The sequence below is a fragment of the Schistocerca piceifrons genome, chromosome 2, assembly GCF_021461385.2.
Source record: "Schistocerca piceifrons isolate TAMUIC-IGC-003096 chromosome 2, iqSchPice1.1, whole genome shotgun sequence".
Lineage (NCBI taxonomy): Eukaryota > Metazoa > Arthropoda > Insecta > Orthoptera > Acrididae > Schistocerca > Schistocerca piceifrons.
The window spans coordinates 733219495-733235949 of NC_060139.1; the positions used below are offsets into that span (position 1 = coordinate 733219495).

General features: G+C 42.3%; 1 protein-coding gene and 1 non-coding gene across 4 annotated transcripts in view; one reads left to right on the plus strand and one right to left on the minus strand.

Annotated features, from left to right (window-relative positions):
• Positions 1 to 16455, minus strand: part of LOC124774940 (sodium-dependent phosphate transporter 1) — a 320719-nt gene that overhangs the window by 236765 nt on the left and 67499 nt on the right. The window lies entirely within an intron of this gene.
• Trnat-ugu lies at positions 13539 to 13613 on the plus strand. The gene has a single exon. It is a non-coding gene; the product is annotated as a tRNA-Thr (tRNA).

The following is a 16455-nucleotide window of genomic DNA, read 5'->3' on the forward strand; positions in this document are numbered from 1 at the left end:
AACTGTATCTGGTGGGCCGCTTGAATTTGCACGCAACGATCTGATTGGCTAACTTCAGTGGAACCTAAGAAATTACAAACATGGTCAAAGATAATATTTCTCCAGTAGTTCCTATTATTCCTCACAGAAAGCACTGCATGGCTTGTGCAAATATGTAACAGTGGGCGTTGGTGAACCAGCACTGTCTAAAGACTAGTAAACCCATATAAAACTTACGCTAGTATATGTAACTGGGGGTACTAGAGGGTTAAGTGGCTTCCAGGAGTGCAACTGTAGAGTACAGCATTTTTAGGACGATAAACGGGGACAGCGAGAATTCATTTAAAATACTTTGTTTTTCTAAGTGTTGTAGAGCGATATTAAGATATTACATGGCCAGAAGGTGAGAAATGAGAGGGTACTTTAAAAAGTAGGAAAGGACAATCAACAGGACATCACCTAGGAGGGGTTGGAGCAGCAATAAAGTAGAAAAATTGTTGAGCGAAATAAGAATACTGTAGATAATACCTACCACAGCAATTAAACCAAAGTTTGAGTTTCAGGCATGATCCAAGCGGTACCGAACAACCAGATAATGTCACCCAGTCATAGAAGAATCTGCAGTTCAGCGTGGAAACAAAAGCCCTGTACAATCTGATTTTTTTTCTGTGGACAGAAGGCACGCAGGTGAGAGTCAAGTAAAGTCAAAGAAGTCCCTCGCCAACCGGAAATAGACCGCAGAACTTCTAATACCTGCAGAACCACAAAGATACACAATACCAATACAGTGGACAATATACGGGGGTCGTTCAATAATTAAAGAGTCAAATTGGTCTGCAGAAAAAACTGCTAGGAGGGCAAGTTTGGTACTTTTACGGCTTTAAGTTGGCATCACTGGGATGAGCCTTGATCAGCTGATTTAACAACATTGTTTCGTTTATAACCTCAAAAATACATTTCAAGATGGCTATTCCGCTTGAAACGTCCACATTAGTTTAACAACGTTCTGTTATTCGTTTTTTACTTGCTGGAGGCGAGAAACCAGTGAATATATACTGCAGAATGTCTAAAATTTATGGTGAAGGTTGTATGAATCGTGCAAATTTTTACAGGTCGGTAGAGCAGTTCAAAAATGGTCGCGACTCAGTGACCGATTAATACCGTTCTGGCCGACCAGTTGCTGTTTTATTTCCCCACACTTCTAAGTCGAATTGATGACATTATTCGTGCCGACCGCTGTGTAACTGTGGAAATGATAGTTGATAAGGTTCAAGTTAGTATTGGCACAGTTCATAACATTATCTGTAATAAGCTGAAGTACCGCAAAACATGTGCAAGATGGGTCTCAAAGGATTTGACGCGGCTACACAAGGAAACCCACCAAAATCTTATGTTCTGATGCCGCACCACCCTGATAAGATTGCATACTTGTACTTGATGGCAATAATAACCAATCTGCTGCTAACTAGTCATCGGAGTGAATATTTAAGAAAAGGAAAGGATACTAGCAGTAGAACAGGGCTTGCTATAACTAGAAAAGCTTTTGTTTAGTGCCACTTAACATCAGCTGTTTTTACAAGTTCTCAATAGCACCAACCTAAGCTGCTGCAGCAAGTCAGGGGTGCAACATTGTAGGCCTCAACTGTAAAGCTAAGAACTGCATTTTACCCGGAATGCGTCCATGCGTTATTGATACGATGTAATGCTTACCCAGTCATTTTTTATATAAAAACAGTAAACTTGGGGTCTGTTCTGGTTTGGCTGCACACAGTTATAAACAGAGAAGTTGCGGTATCAACGCTCTCGCCACTTGTAATCCGGTTGTTTAACTCACGGTATAGTGCCTATGTTCATGTCAGCTTGAAGGGTGGTAAGTTTCATTTCTTTACAAACGTAATGCCAAATTGCGGTTTTTTAACTCCAAATGCAAAAGAATTTTTTTGTTTTTATTTATCTAGACATGTTTCGACAATTACGTATCATCGTCTATGGGTTACATCCATTTTTGTAAACCATAGTACAATGTTTATGGTCGTTTATCTGTTGTAGGCCTCAAAATTATGAGGTGTACCTTTTGTTTCGTTTGTTTCGATTGCTCACCTGAAAATTGTATTGCTAGTGAAAATACGTTTTTACAGATTGGATTGTTGTGTTCTTTTTTGTCGTTTTGGCAGCATATCGTCTGCAAAGTAGTAGTGAAGAAATCTGTGCGCTTTCCAAATGCATTCCAGTGCGTAGTGGTTATCTTTGTTACTCTACCCACAGTTTCCGTCCTGTACATCGTTTTTTATAAAAATTTTACTCTAACCTTTACTTAATATGTATTCGCCACAAGACGTGATTTGAGCAGACATTCCACATTCATACGAAGTGCTAGGGGTAGCGTCTTTGATTCATAAAAGATCTTCGGTCCCGGGTTCGATCCCCGCCACTGCCTAAATTTTGATAAATAATCAGCATTGGCGGCCGAAGACTTCCGGCATAAGAAGTCAGCCTCATTCTGCCAGCGGCCTTAAAGAGGGCGGAGGAGCGGATAGAGGTTCAGGGCACTCTTGTCCTAGGGGTGGGAAATTGTCCCTAAAGGCGGAAGAATCAGCAATGATCAACGACATGAGGATGCAGAAGGCAATGGAAACCACTGCATTAAAGACACGTAACGTGTATCCACAGGACATGTGGCCTGCAATTGAAGAAGCCCGCATCTCGTGGTCGTGCGGTAGCGTTCTCGCTTCCCACGCCCGGGTTCCCGGGTTCGATTCCCGGCGGGGTCAGGGATTTTCTCTGCCTCGTGATGGCTGGGTGTTGTGTGCTGTCCTTAGGTTAGTTAGGTTTAAGTAGTTCTAAGTTCTAGGGGACTGATGACCGTCGATGTTAAGTCCCATAGTGCTCAGAGCCATTTGAACCAATTGAAGAAGTGTCATGATGATCTCTCCATTGGCAAAAGATTCCGGAATAGTCCCCCATTCGGATCTCGGGGAGGGGACTGCCAAGGGGGAGGTTACCATGAGAAAAAGATTGAATAATCAACGAAAGGATAACGTTCTACGAGTCGGGGCGTGGAATGTCAGAAGCTTGAACGTGGTAGGGAAACTAGAAAATCTGAAAAGGGAAATGCAAAGGCTCAATCTAGATATAGTAGGGGTCAGTGAAGTGAAGTGGAAGGAAGACAAGGATTTCTGGTCAGATGAGTATCGGGTAATATCAACAGCAGCAGAAAATGGTGTAACAGGTGTAGGATTCGTTATGAATAGGAAGGTAGGGCAGAGGGTGTGTTACTGTGAACAGTTCAGTGACCGGGTTGTTCTAATCAGAATCGACAGCAGACCAACACCGACAACGATAGTTCAGGTATACATGCCGACGTCGCAAGCTGAAGATGAACAGATAGAAAAAGTGTATGAGGATATTGAAAGGGTAATGCAGTATGTAAAGGGGGACGAAAATCTAATAGTCATGGGCGACTGGAATGCAGTTGTAGGGGAAGGAGTAGAAGAATTCTCATATTCTCCAATATGGGCTTGGGACAAGGAATGAAAGAGGAGAAAGACTAATTGAGTTCTGTAACAAGTTTCAGCTACTAATAGCGAATACCTTGTTCAAGAATCACAAGAGGAGGAGGTATACTTGGAGATACGGGAAGATTTCAATTAGATTACATCATGGTCACACAGAGATTCCGAAATCAGATACTGGATTGTAAGGCGTACCCAGGAGCAGATATAGACTCAGATCACAATATAGTAGTGATGAAGAGTAGGCTGAAGTTCAAGACATTAGTCGGGAAGAATCAATACGCAAAGAAGTGGGATACGGAAGTACTAAGGAATGACGAGATACGCTTGAAGTTCTCTGACGCTATAGATACAGCAATAAGGAATAGCGCAGTAGGCAGTACAGTTGAAGAGGAATGGACATCTCTAAAAAGGGCCATCACAGAAGTTGGGAAGGAAAACATAGGTACAAAGAAGGTAGCTGCGAAGAAACCATGGGTAACAGAAGAAATACTTCAGTTGATTGATGAAAGGAGGCAGTACAAACATGTTCCGGGAAAATCAGGAATACAGAAATACGTGAAGACATCGAAAAAGGTATGATTGTCGGAAGGACAGACTCAGCATACAGGAAAGTCAAAACAACCTTTGGTGACATTAAAAGCAACGTTGGTAACATTAAGAGTGCAACGGGAATTCCACTGTTAAATGCAGAGGAGAGAGCAGATAGGTGGAAAGAATACATTGAAAGCCTTTATGTGGGTGAAGATTTGTCTGATGTGATAGAAGAAGAAACAGGAGTCGATTTAGAAGAGATAGGGGATCCAGTATTAGAATAGGAATTTAAAAGAGCTTTGGAGGACTTACGGTCAAATAAGGCAGAAGGGATAGATAACATTCCATCAGAATTTCTAAAATCATTGGGGGAAGTGGCAACAAAACGACTATTCACGTTGGTGTGTAGAATATAGGAGTCTGGCGATATACCATCTGACTTTCGGAAAAGCATCATCCACACAATTCCGAAGACGGCAAGAGCTGACAAGTGCGAGAATTATCGCACAATCAGCTTAACAGCTCATGCATCGAAGCTGCTTACAAGAATAATATACAGAAGAATGGAAAAGAAAATTGAGAATGCGCTAGGTGGCGATCAGTTTGGCTTTAGGAAAAGTAAAGGGACGAGAGAGGCAATTCTGACGTTACGGCTAATAATGGAAGCAAGGCCAAAGAAAAATCCAGACACTTTCATAGGATTTGTCGACCTGGAAAAAGCGTTCGACAATATAAAATGGTGCAAGCTGTTCGAGATTCGGAAAAAAGTAGGGGTAACCTATAGGGAGAGACGGGTGATATACAATATGTACAAAAACCAAGAGGGAATAATAAGAGTGGACGATCAAGAACGAAGTGTTCGCATTAAGAAGGGTGTAAGACAAGGCTGTAGCCTTTCGCCCCTACTCTTCAATCTGTACATCGAGGAAGCAATGATGGAAATAAAAGAAAGGTTCAGGAGTGGAATTAAAATACAAGGTGAAAGAATATCAATGATAAGATTCGCTGATTACATTGCTATCCTGAGTGAAAGTGAAGAAGCATTAAATGATCTGCTGAACGGAATGAACAGTCTAATGAGTACACAGTATGGTTTGAGAGTAAATCGGAGAAAGACGAAGGTAATGAGAAGTAGTAGAAATGAGAACAGCGAGAAACTTAACATCAGGATTGCTGGTCACGAAGTCAATGAAGTTAAGGAATTCTGCTATCTAGGCAGTAAAATAACCAATGACGGACGGAGCAAGGAGGACGTCAAAAGCAGACTCGCTATGGCAAAAAAGGCATTTCTGACCAAGTGATGTCTACTAATATCAAATACCGGCCTTAATTTGAGGAAGAAATTTCTGAGGATGTACGTCTGGAGTACAGCATTGTATGGTAGTGAAACATGGACTGTGGGAAAACCGGAACAGAAGAGAATCGAAGCATTTGAGATGTGGTGCTTTAGACGAATGTTGAAAATTAGGTGGACTGATAAGGTAAGGAATGAGGAGGTTCTACGCAGAATCGGAGAGGAAAGGTATATGTGGAAAACACTGATAAGGAGAAGGGACAGGATGATAGGATATCTGCTAAGACATGAGGGAATGACTTCCATGGTACTAGAGAGAGCTGTAGAGGGCAAAAACTGTAGAGGAAGACAGAGATTGGAATACGTCAAGCAAATAACTGAGGACGTAGGTTGCAAGTGCTACTCTGAGATGAAGAGGTTAGCACAGGAAAGGAATTTGTGATTTGTGGCGGGCCGCATCAAACCAGTCAGTAGACTGATGACAAAAAAAAGGAAGTGCTGAGTCATACCAAAATTATCCAGAACGCCAGGCCAGTAGCCTTCTTATAGGGAAACACCTTAACTAGGAACTGTATATGTTTGCTGTACATAAAAATCTATTATCTGGTGTTGAAGCATATGTCTATTTTCACACTTTGTTTCCGCGACGTTATTACATTTAGTTGCGTCACTGTCATATCCACGAAACAAATGTGAGTATTGCTGCGATTAGTGCATCGTACATTGCGGTGCAAATATTATAGTCTATGACTTGCGGCATGCAGGTCTCAGGTTCTGTTCGACCTTCTGTCAATATCAGTCATCTCATACTTAGTTGTGGAAAATTCTAGAAATTTCTTGTAAACTATTTGGACAATGTGTAGAAAAAAAAAAAAAAACAAAAAAAAAACGGCGTTTCTGATAAACAGGGGTAATCTCCTGAATGCATTTCAGCTCCATGAATATTGGTTGCCCGTATTATAAACCAGTGCTGAGTGTTAATTGTAGGTATCGTTTAAGTATTAAATTCACCGCAAGTAGGCATTGTTTCGGATGGATAGTGTCAAGGAACTGTGTAATTAGAATGTCGCCACCCGACATACCACTAACAGCAGCTTATATTCAACAGGAATAGCTTAGAACCGAATCCTGAGAGTGAACTGGGCTCTGACGCGTCTTCCCCTGGATCTGGCTATGTAAACATCATCTGCATAATGGCATTTATGCCTGCTTCCCCAGATTGAGAACTTTCACGTTAGAGTAAATTCGCGACATTGGTCCACAATGACTTGTGGAATTCGGAATGAATCACATTCCTCATAATAATCGGGAGAGTCTTCGAAGAAACTAAGGGAAGCATTTCAGCTCGTGTATCAAACAACAACAACATTCCAGCAGTTATTCTTAACAAGGGCACCTTGTAAGGCACACTAGACGGTGGACCTGTGACCCAGCGGGTGTCTGTTACGGTGGTAACAAGGTGACGAAACGGCGGGCCGGAGTGGATTGCACCATCGCTTACGCAACAATTTGCTCTGTCTGTAGCCATGCAGCCACTAATCTCCGTATACCGAACAATATCAAATCAAAAGTAGCAGAAGCAGCGGTGAATGGTTGAGTGTGTTAGCGGGGTGCTGACCACTTCTCTCATGTAACTAGACACTAAGCCACGTCTCCATAGATGGAGGAAATAATTGCAAACAGTATACTGCAAACTTTTCATTCCACTCTTTATGATCTTCATGTTACATGATCGATTTCGGGATAAAACGATTCTGTCTTTAAACGTTCGTATCAGTGTGTTGCCCAGTCGACAACCGCATGAGTCATCCAAAATAAAAATGGAATTCACGTATTTCATATAACGCGACTAACATATCTGCGATTAAGAATTGTATACTGTTCCCCACACTTCCGCTGACTGCCTGGTTCAGTCTCACATGGCAGACGTGCAAGTCGCACTAGATCATCTTAGAGATAATCGGTTTCTGTGAATGGCTTTGTAATGACGTAATCAGAGCAACTACGTAGCCAGCTGAAGAGGAGGTTTTACAATCCTGAAATCATTAATGTAACGAGATTTTCTCACATAAAAGAGAGATAGTGAAAATCTGCTACGTATACGACCAACAATATATTGCTGGTCGATCTACTGAAATGAGAATCTACAAAATGAATTATAAATATTTCTCGTTCAATTTCGTAAAACATTAAGATCTACATAAAAGTTACGCAACACAGATGGCGGATGAGTTCAGACATTAATCAGTATGTATGTGATTACATTATAGTCGGCGTTTACATCTTCAGTGCGAGCGAAGACTAGCCTGGTGTAACTCTCCATGCTATTATATACTGTGCAAGACTCCTAATCTCAGCGTATCTAATGCATCCTATATGCATTTGGAAGTGCTTACTGTATCCAAGTCTTGGTCTCATGTGTGTGAAATCTTATGGGACTTAACTGCTAAGGTCATCAGTCCCTAAGCTTACACACTACTTAAACTAAATTATCCGAAGGACAAACACACACACCCATGCCCGAGGGAGGACTCGAACCTCCGCCCGGGATGCGAAACTGATTACTACTTGATGCGTCAGGTGTCTTATCAACCGATCCTCTCTTTTAGACAAGCTCTACCACAAATTTCTTTGCTCCCAGTTCGATTTTGTACCTCCTCATTAGTTATTAGACGTTCTCATCTAATCGTTAACATTCTTCTGGAGCACCGTATTTCAAAAGCTTCTGATCTCCTGTCTGAACTGCTTATCGAGCACATATGCTGACTGCTTCGACAATCGTCAGATTTTTTACTGCCCAAATAGCAAAACTACTTTCAGCTTCATCACCTAGCCTAATTTATTCATTCCGCATCATCTGCTTTAATTCAAATACACTTGGTTATTCATAACTCATATTGTGTACTTAGTACGCTATCCATTACATTCAAGAAGTACTGTAAACCTTCACTCTTTGCAAGAATTACTATGTCATCTGCCAACATTAAAAGTGAACAAGGAATGGCCAGCCTTTCAAATGTTACAAGAACAGGTGGCTGTGGGAACTGCTGGACGAAAAGCAGAGTGGAAAGGACTTAACTGTCGTGGGTCTTTCCGGAATGGAAGAGTCTTATGATGCCAGTGTTTACACTTCTCGTGTTCATATATACCATAACACGGTACAGAAGTTTTGAACGTGCCCCTACTACGAGTGACGTTTTATACTGTACAGGAGGTAGAGTAGTGTTTAACGGAAATGTGTGGGTGGCCGTAGGGGGATTTGAATTGTTGTCGTTCCAAGTAAGAGTTCACAGTTACTAGTAGGCCACATCGCTCGGAGGAGCTGTTAGCTTTTTCCGGGACCAGTATTATATCGTTACCGTGTGTCATTCTCTCAAGGCGGCTGCTGATGACGTCAGCTGGGCTGCTTACTCAGGTAGGTCAGCGACCGGACTGCCCGTGGCGAATGCTGAACACTGCGTAGCGATCCCACATACCGATAGCGCGGCGGGGCGGAGTCGGTCGTCTGCGTTTTTGTTAACGCTGTCGTTCAGTCCACCAACCTCCATAGGATTCTTGCCGATGTCCCTTCACTCTGTGGTAGCAGATACGTGTTAGGCAGTGTAAAACAGCGTTGATGAAGCCACCACCTAATACCTACCACACAAAGGCCGCATAACTAGTTTAAAGTCAGTTCCTGAAAGTTCAGGATTAAAAAATCGGGCGTTCGGGACCTTCAGCAACTTGTAGAAAAGCGTTTAAAGTTAGATTAACGATGCTTTTTCATTCATACTGAAACACATGAAATGGCTAATAATTCCGTATTTAATATGGTAAAACGTTATCATTCAAAGCCTGTGTAACAAATATTTACTCGAAAAGCAGCCAGAATTTTAGCAAGTCCGACCCGACTAATTTTCACGTTCCACCAGTCACAGACCCACAACTATTCGCGAGTTAAACATTCCGTACAGAGCACGCCACGCGGAGTTGTTACTACCACCAGAAAGTTCACACGCTCCTATCTAACTGCTTAATTTAGAAACACCAAACTTTCATTAAAATTTTCGTAACTCCAGTCGCTTCAGTCTCGATATGTCTGAACCTAAATTATTACATTATTTCCTCACCTTACAGAGTATTTTTAAGGAGCGATCTAACGAGTGTTATGCATAGACCGGGTAGCAAGCGACTCCTCTCGAGGTACTTTCCTGTATGCCCAACTCGTCTTTCCGCGAGGCAACAGCTTAATTCTGACTGGCTGTTGATCTAAACGACCGATCACAACGTTTCTTCCAGATCATTCTCGCGGCAAATCTTGCCTTGTCCAATCATTAATTTGGTAGTAATTGATGTCAGCAAAACCTCAAATTCTTATATTTTGTTTAATCAAAATAAACTAAGTGCGAAATATTCTTCGCATTGATAAACAAACTTCCATTCTGGCTACTTTTATACAAAAGCAAACACAAACTGGCAAACGTCACTTGAATCGTAGTTGCAACATAACTTTTCCACAGTTCGTCTGTACAAAGTTTTATGTAAAATTAAATATTAAATTTTAACGTATGTCCCACATACAGTCTCAATCATTCTGACGCACTCACATGGCAAAATATAATCAAATAACAATTTTGACCGACTTTTGACCAAAGTTTTAAAAAGAAAATTCTAATTGACTTTTATGCACTGATAACTTTGGAATGGCTTCGAATGATAATGAATGTCAATCTGTTATTGTTCCTAACTTGGAATTAAAAAAAAAAAAAAACACGGTTTTTGGACTTTTAGGTAATTCGCTTGATCTCCCTTACTATAATAAATAAAAATCTGAAATTTTGACAGTGTCATTCTATTAGTAACAGAAGTCTGTATACCAATTTGAACAAAATCGGATAGTAACTAATATGGATTATTTAGATTCGTAGAGTCATACCCTCTTCGTATCGACTGAATGTTACGCTATGCAGTACTCACGGCACGCAACGTCAGCTGAAGCCATCCTGCAGCCACTGTACTAGACGGCTGCGTGCCTTACTGCAACGAATGTCACCTCGTAATAAACTGCTGCGTTACAGTAGTCACCGCCGCCCGGGCAAGTACCATTCCTTATGAAGAGACCTCAGCTGCTTCGATCAGCAAGTAGAAAAACTCGTGTCATGAAATATTCGCGCTTAGTTTCGTTAAAAAAGTACGAATACAATTTCGCACTCCCACATGAAATCTTTCCTTCAGTATATCTGGGACGTCAAGGCAACACTCATTCGCTCTTACTTTAGTTAGCGTACCAATCTAACCGGCTACTAATCTCAGGGCCCCTATGGTATTCGTTTTTAATCCGCCACACAACTCGGTTATAATCAGGAACGAACACCACCACGATCTGTGCTCTAATTCAGCAGTTGAAGAAAAAAAAAACTAATACTAGATATATGCGTCGTTAAATACCGTCTAGTCACTTATTTCTGAAATGGGTATCTTCTACATAAAACATAAGGGTGGTGTGGGATAATCAATCATGATCTGATGTAATCGGATGGTTGACCTTCCATCACTCTCCATGGAAGTATAAGGTGAGCAATCGTCTGGCGGCCATGTTTTTGCGCTGCCTGCAGCCATCCAGCGGCGACGCTGGCGGGGAGTATTTTTCCCCCCTCTCATGCGAGGCCTCTGTGCAGAATTGTTGCGCAATATCACGTGTTTGTTAGGTGATGGAATACAGTGTATTGAGTAAGTGATTGTAGTGAAATGGCGAAATACAAGGCAGTACTCTAAGGAAATTATTTCGAAAGGAATTTCCTGATATTCAGGTTTCTATTCGGGGTACGATTTGATTGATTGATAAATAAATTTTATGAAATGGGAAGTGTTCTTGACAGGAAACAGACAACAACTCACAGAAGAAACTCTCGATAACATTGGGTATTCTCTGGAAAGGTCTCCTAGAGTGTCAGTTCAACGTCTTCCTGAGCAAATGGGAATATCCCTTGGTTCTGTTCCAATGGCTACGAAGTTACTGAACTTACAGCCCTATAAAATAACTGCATTGCAAGACCTTAAACCGGGTACCCCACTCCAAAAACATTGCGGGTTTGTTAAAGGACTTCGAACAGTGTGCATGACGGAGAAACTGATCCTCACTTAACTTTCTTTCCGGATGAATCACGGTTCCACCTAAGTGGATGCATTAATTCACAAAATAACCGTTACTGGAGTTCTGAAAAGCCTAACGTAATACACGAGGCACCCCTGCATGATCAAAAATAGGAGAGAGGTGAGAACAGGCCCTATATTTTCCTGGAAAAAGCAGTGATATATGTGGAACACGTTTTGCGGGCTTTTTTTTTTTTTTTTTTGCCAACTAACTAAGAGTACGAGCTTTCGCAACCTCTAAGCAGGACTCCGCGACGGCACATACATCCAACTTCTCGTTACAGGAAATTCATGATGCACTTCAAGACAGAGTTATCACTAACAACATATGGCCCCCTTGTTCCCTGATTTACCTATTGTGATTTTTATCTCTGAGGGGCAGTACACGATAAAGTGTACAAGTCAAATCCACAGACTTTAGATCAACTGAAAAATAAATTTCGTCAAGAAATTGCTGTCATTACTCAGAGGGAACTGGAGAGTTATTAGCAACTTCCTAAGCAGGTGTCACAAATACTTTATAACAACGAAGGGAGGCAGTTCCAACATCTCCTTTGTTAATAAACTTGAATAATTTTCTTTTTAAGTGTTTATGTCATGTATGTTATAAGTAAGTCACGTGACAAACCATACTATATTAACCGCGCCGCAGGCACAACAGTCGGCCTCGGCGGCCGGCCGCACGCCGCCATAGGCAGTTACGTTAACGGTTGATCACCCTGTGTTATATTGTGCTACTCTTTTTTGGAATACTGGAAACACGTGGACCGATTTAATGACGAAGGAACATACTTTCACGTTCCGCAACCCTAGTTAAAAACCACTCATACGATAAACGACATTATAATGTTACTGCTAACAAATGAGTCAATCAATATTTACTTTGAAAATTCGCTTCATAATGAGGGCAACAGCGTACAGCTTTCAACTGTACCAAGCCTGCTACGTCACTTTCCTGTTCAAACTTACGCTTCTAGATTCCGTTCCATCACGCATTTATTTGCGTAGACTGAATTTTAAAGACGTAATGTTTAGTTTATAACTGACCTTAGCGCCGTACTCACTTCGCTTTTCAAGCAGAATTAAGGCTTTCGTGAGCACTTGTTGACAAACTGCCTGTTTGCTTCTGCCTCAGGTTCTTCGGCCAACGTTCGCCTGATGATTTTTCTGTCGTATCACCGGCACGAGTGGCTGGCATTGTCAAAGTTTCACCCTCCATTGCTGGTGGTGGACTGCAGGACGGAGAAACTTTCACAATGCCAGCCACTCGTGCTCGCGAAACGACAGAAAAATCATCAGGTGAACGTCAGCCGAAGAACCCGAGGCAGAAACCAACAGGCAGTTTGTCAAAACGGCTAATGTATTTATGAGGATTGTGTTCGTTGTCTCGTAAACCCACGCGCTCAAAGTTACAAGGTATAATCAATTCTGCGGTAGGATGTAGTGATGACCAAGTAGGTCTCCTGAATAGGAACTCCAGAAACTGTTCCTGTAGCATCGAACCAACCAAATATAAATACATATACGAAGACAGTACTTGTTCTCGAAAGAACAGTTACTGTTTATGACCATGCAGCTTTTCCCTGGAATAAATGATGACTAACTGACAACCTCAGCTGCCGACAGGTGTTCTTGATATAACTCGATGTGGAGAGCTGAAAATGTGTGCGCCGACCGGGACTCGAACCCGGGATCTCCTGCTTACATGGCAGACGCTCGATCCATCTGAGCCACCGAGGGGACAGATGATGAATAGCGCGACTGCAGGGACTTATCCCTTGCACGCTTCCCGTGACACATTCCCAACTGTCCACAATTCTACAGATGCATTGTACCCTATAGACATTTGCCCACCCACTCATTACTCGCGCACGCTTTGGCGATTCCCGTAAGAGTTTGGGCAACCTGTGCGCATTCGCACAGACGAAGGTCAATGGCTGGGAATCGCCAAAGCGTGCGCGAGTAATGAGTGGGTGGGCAAATGTCTATAGGGTACAATGCATCTGTAGAATTGTAGACAGTTGGGAATGTAGGTCTCACGGGAAGCGTGCAAGGGATAAGTCCCTGCAGTCGCGCTATTCATCTGTGTCCTCGGTGGCTCAGATGGATAGAGCGTCTGCCATGTAAGCAGGAGATCCCGGGTTCGAGTCCCGGTCGGGCCACACATTTTCAGCTGTCCACATCGAGGTATATCAACAACACCTGTCGGCAGCTGAAGTTGTCAGTCATCAAATATAAATACGTTACCACCTTATCCACGTCTTCTGTGTGACAGCGATAGTAATTTGTTGTGAATAGTAGTTACTACGTTTGGGGCTGTTTAAGGGTAGTTGGCTACGTTTTGGCACCGGTTTTCACCCTCTCCGTTCTCTTCATTATTACAGCCCCCCCCCCCCCCCCCACACACACACACACACAAAGAAAGAGAGAGACGCCAAGCGCGACTTTTATGTCCAACTTTTGACAATATTTTAATATAGTCAGATACTTTATAATGTAAAAGTCGGAAAAAATTACTGTTTTTAATTAAGTCTTCTACCAGACTCCGTAAATGTCTTAAATTTTTCTGTTATACCGAACCCACAAACTTAAGTCTTAGCACAGTGAACGTCATATTCAATATTTTCAGTTTCAGGACCCTATTTACGCATTTGTGTCTATTTATAAAGTGCACTGCGAGTAAACGCCAAGAACAACTAGCGAAATTTGTATTTCTTTTTAATTTATTGGGTTGGTTATAAAGTAACACACACGCCTCCCCCCACCGCGTAATACGCGTTATTGATAGTGTAATATAAGAACTTGCAGGTTCTGGACTACTTTCTCATCAGCACCCCTTTAAATAGTATATTTCAACAGTATGAAGGCATAAAACCTGGACTATGGAGCAAAGCAAGAAAGAAAGAAAGAAAGGCCATTTCGTCGTGTGTCTTGTTTCACACTGTTTCCACATTCTGGCTGAGTTTTACGTCACGAGAGTGAAGCATGGCGAGGGTTCCATGGATGATTTGGGCAGCTATATCGTTTTATTCCGTGATTACTCTGCAAGGTCGCGTTACTTCACGAATGTGACTATTTTGGCTAATCAGGTCCGTCCCATGGTACAATGTTTCTTCCCCAGCGCTGATGCTTTGTTTCAAGGCGAGAGGGCTCCTGTTCACACAGGTCGCATCGTCCAGAGTCTGTTTTGTGAGCAGCAGGATGAACTGTCCCATTTCCCCTGGCCACCACACTCACCAGATGTCAGTATTATTGAGCCTCTATGGTCTACTTTGGCGTGAATGTTGCCTGATCGCTATCCACATCCTTCACCGTTACCTGAACTTCGCACTACTTTGCAGGAGCAGTGGTATAAGATGCTCTTTAAAAACCTACAGCACATGTATTTATCCGATCGCGGACGAATGAAAGCTGTTTTGATTGCCAACGGGTTTCCTACAACGTACAGGCACTGTAATGTTTTTTTTGGTGTTTCCATATTTTGTCCAACCTGTACATCATAATGTCTTATAATGCTGAAGGCCATGGGTTTAAGATTTTCATTTTCTTCTACTCCGACAGATTTAAATATATCGCGGGCCTCCAATGGAATGTTACTCCTGGTTAAAAATTAGCACGCCTCCCCCCCCCCCTCCTCCTTACTCCAAGATTTACGTGTACAAGGGTGTGCAGGCTGCAGCCGCGGCCGGTTCAGAGACCGCTATGCGGCAGCCGACGCGGCGGTAACCGGCTTTGGTGGTGCAGACGCGGCGTCGCCCCCGTTGCGCAACGGCGGCCACAGGAAGCGGTCGGCAGTGACCCAGATCGATGCCCGGCGGCGCTGCTCCTCCGCGTGACTCACGCTCTGCGAGACAGAGTCGCCGGCGCTGCTTCCGTCTCTGGCCGCGAGACAAGAGGCAGCACCAAATGCAGCAGATGCGAGAGAGGTGGCGTTGGTTCACTAAACTGTGTTAATTTTGAACCCTTTAATCGGTAATATTTGCAGCAGTAGCTCTGCCGTTGTCGACCACGATTCTGCATTAAGGGCTCGCGACTGGTGGTAACTACGAGTTCCGTTCTGCAAGTTACCGTCGCCCTGTCCGGCTTGTGTGACCCTTCTGGCACATACATTACCGCCGGCACAGACCTATAGATTCAGAGCATGGAAACTACCCAGCGCGTATCGACATACTAAATTTTTTCGTTCCCTCAGTTCCACAAACGTGGACCTTTCCCCTGCGTAAGGAGGCGAATTTTTCCACTTATAGACCGATCGTTTGCATGTTTCGACCTTTTAGTTCTTAGTTTCAAAACCAGGGCGCAGCACCTTGTAAGACACGATTTGTGTGTTACTTTACAGTATGTCGTGCACAGAAAATGGTTACTTCCACAAAGTAGTGTAAATTATTGTGCCTAAATTTAAGACTGAGAATCTGTTCTTTTTCTAAGTTCATTAACTGTTCTAGAGGCTGAGATTTCGTTCAGATTTGTATAAATTTTGTTCGTTACTATGAAATAACGATTTTCTGAAGGTGCACCTCAGGTTGCGTTTATGAAGTCATTACTGCAGCAACTGAAGTCCGTATTGGAAATCACGTATTAAAAAATATTAACATTAAGAATTCTACTTTCCGTGTGCATTAGCATCTATATTCGCTAATTTCAATTTGGCCTTGGATAATGGAATATTGAAATAATTTATTCCTACGCTCTACAGAAATTCGTGAAATATCAACAGATGAACAATTATAAGCTCTTTTTAATGACAAATGCGGAATTGTCTGATTGACAAGATGAATTCTCGATTTTGACCAAATATTGTCCTGTTGAGCTTAATGAAATTGACTGGCAAACGATAAGAACGTTAAGATGTGCCAGTAGCTAGGAGAAAAAGACGTACTCATTTCCTGACAGTGAAGATTTATATGATAGATAAAATGCGAATAAGAAGCCAAGAAGAGGTGTTTCAAACAATTTCAGAAGTTAGATTTTAAAATGTTGGCTAACTACTAAAACACCGTAAAC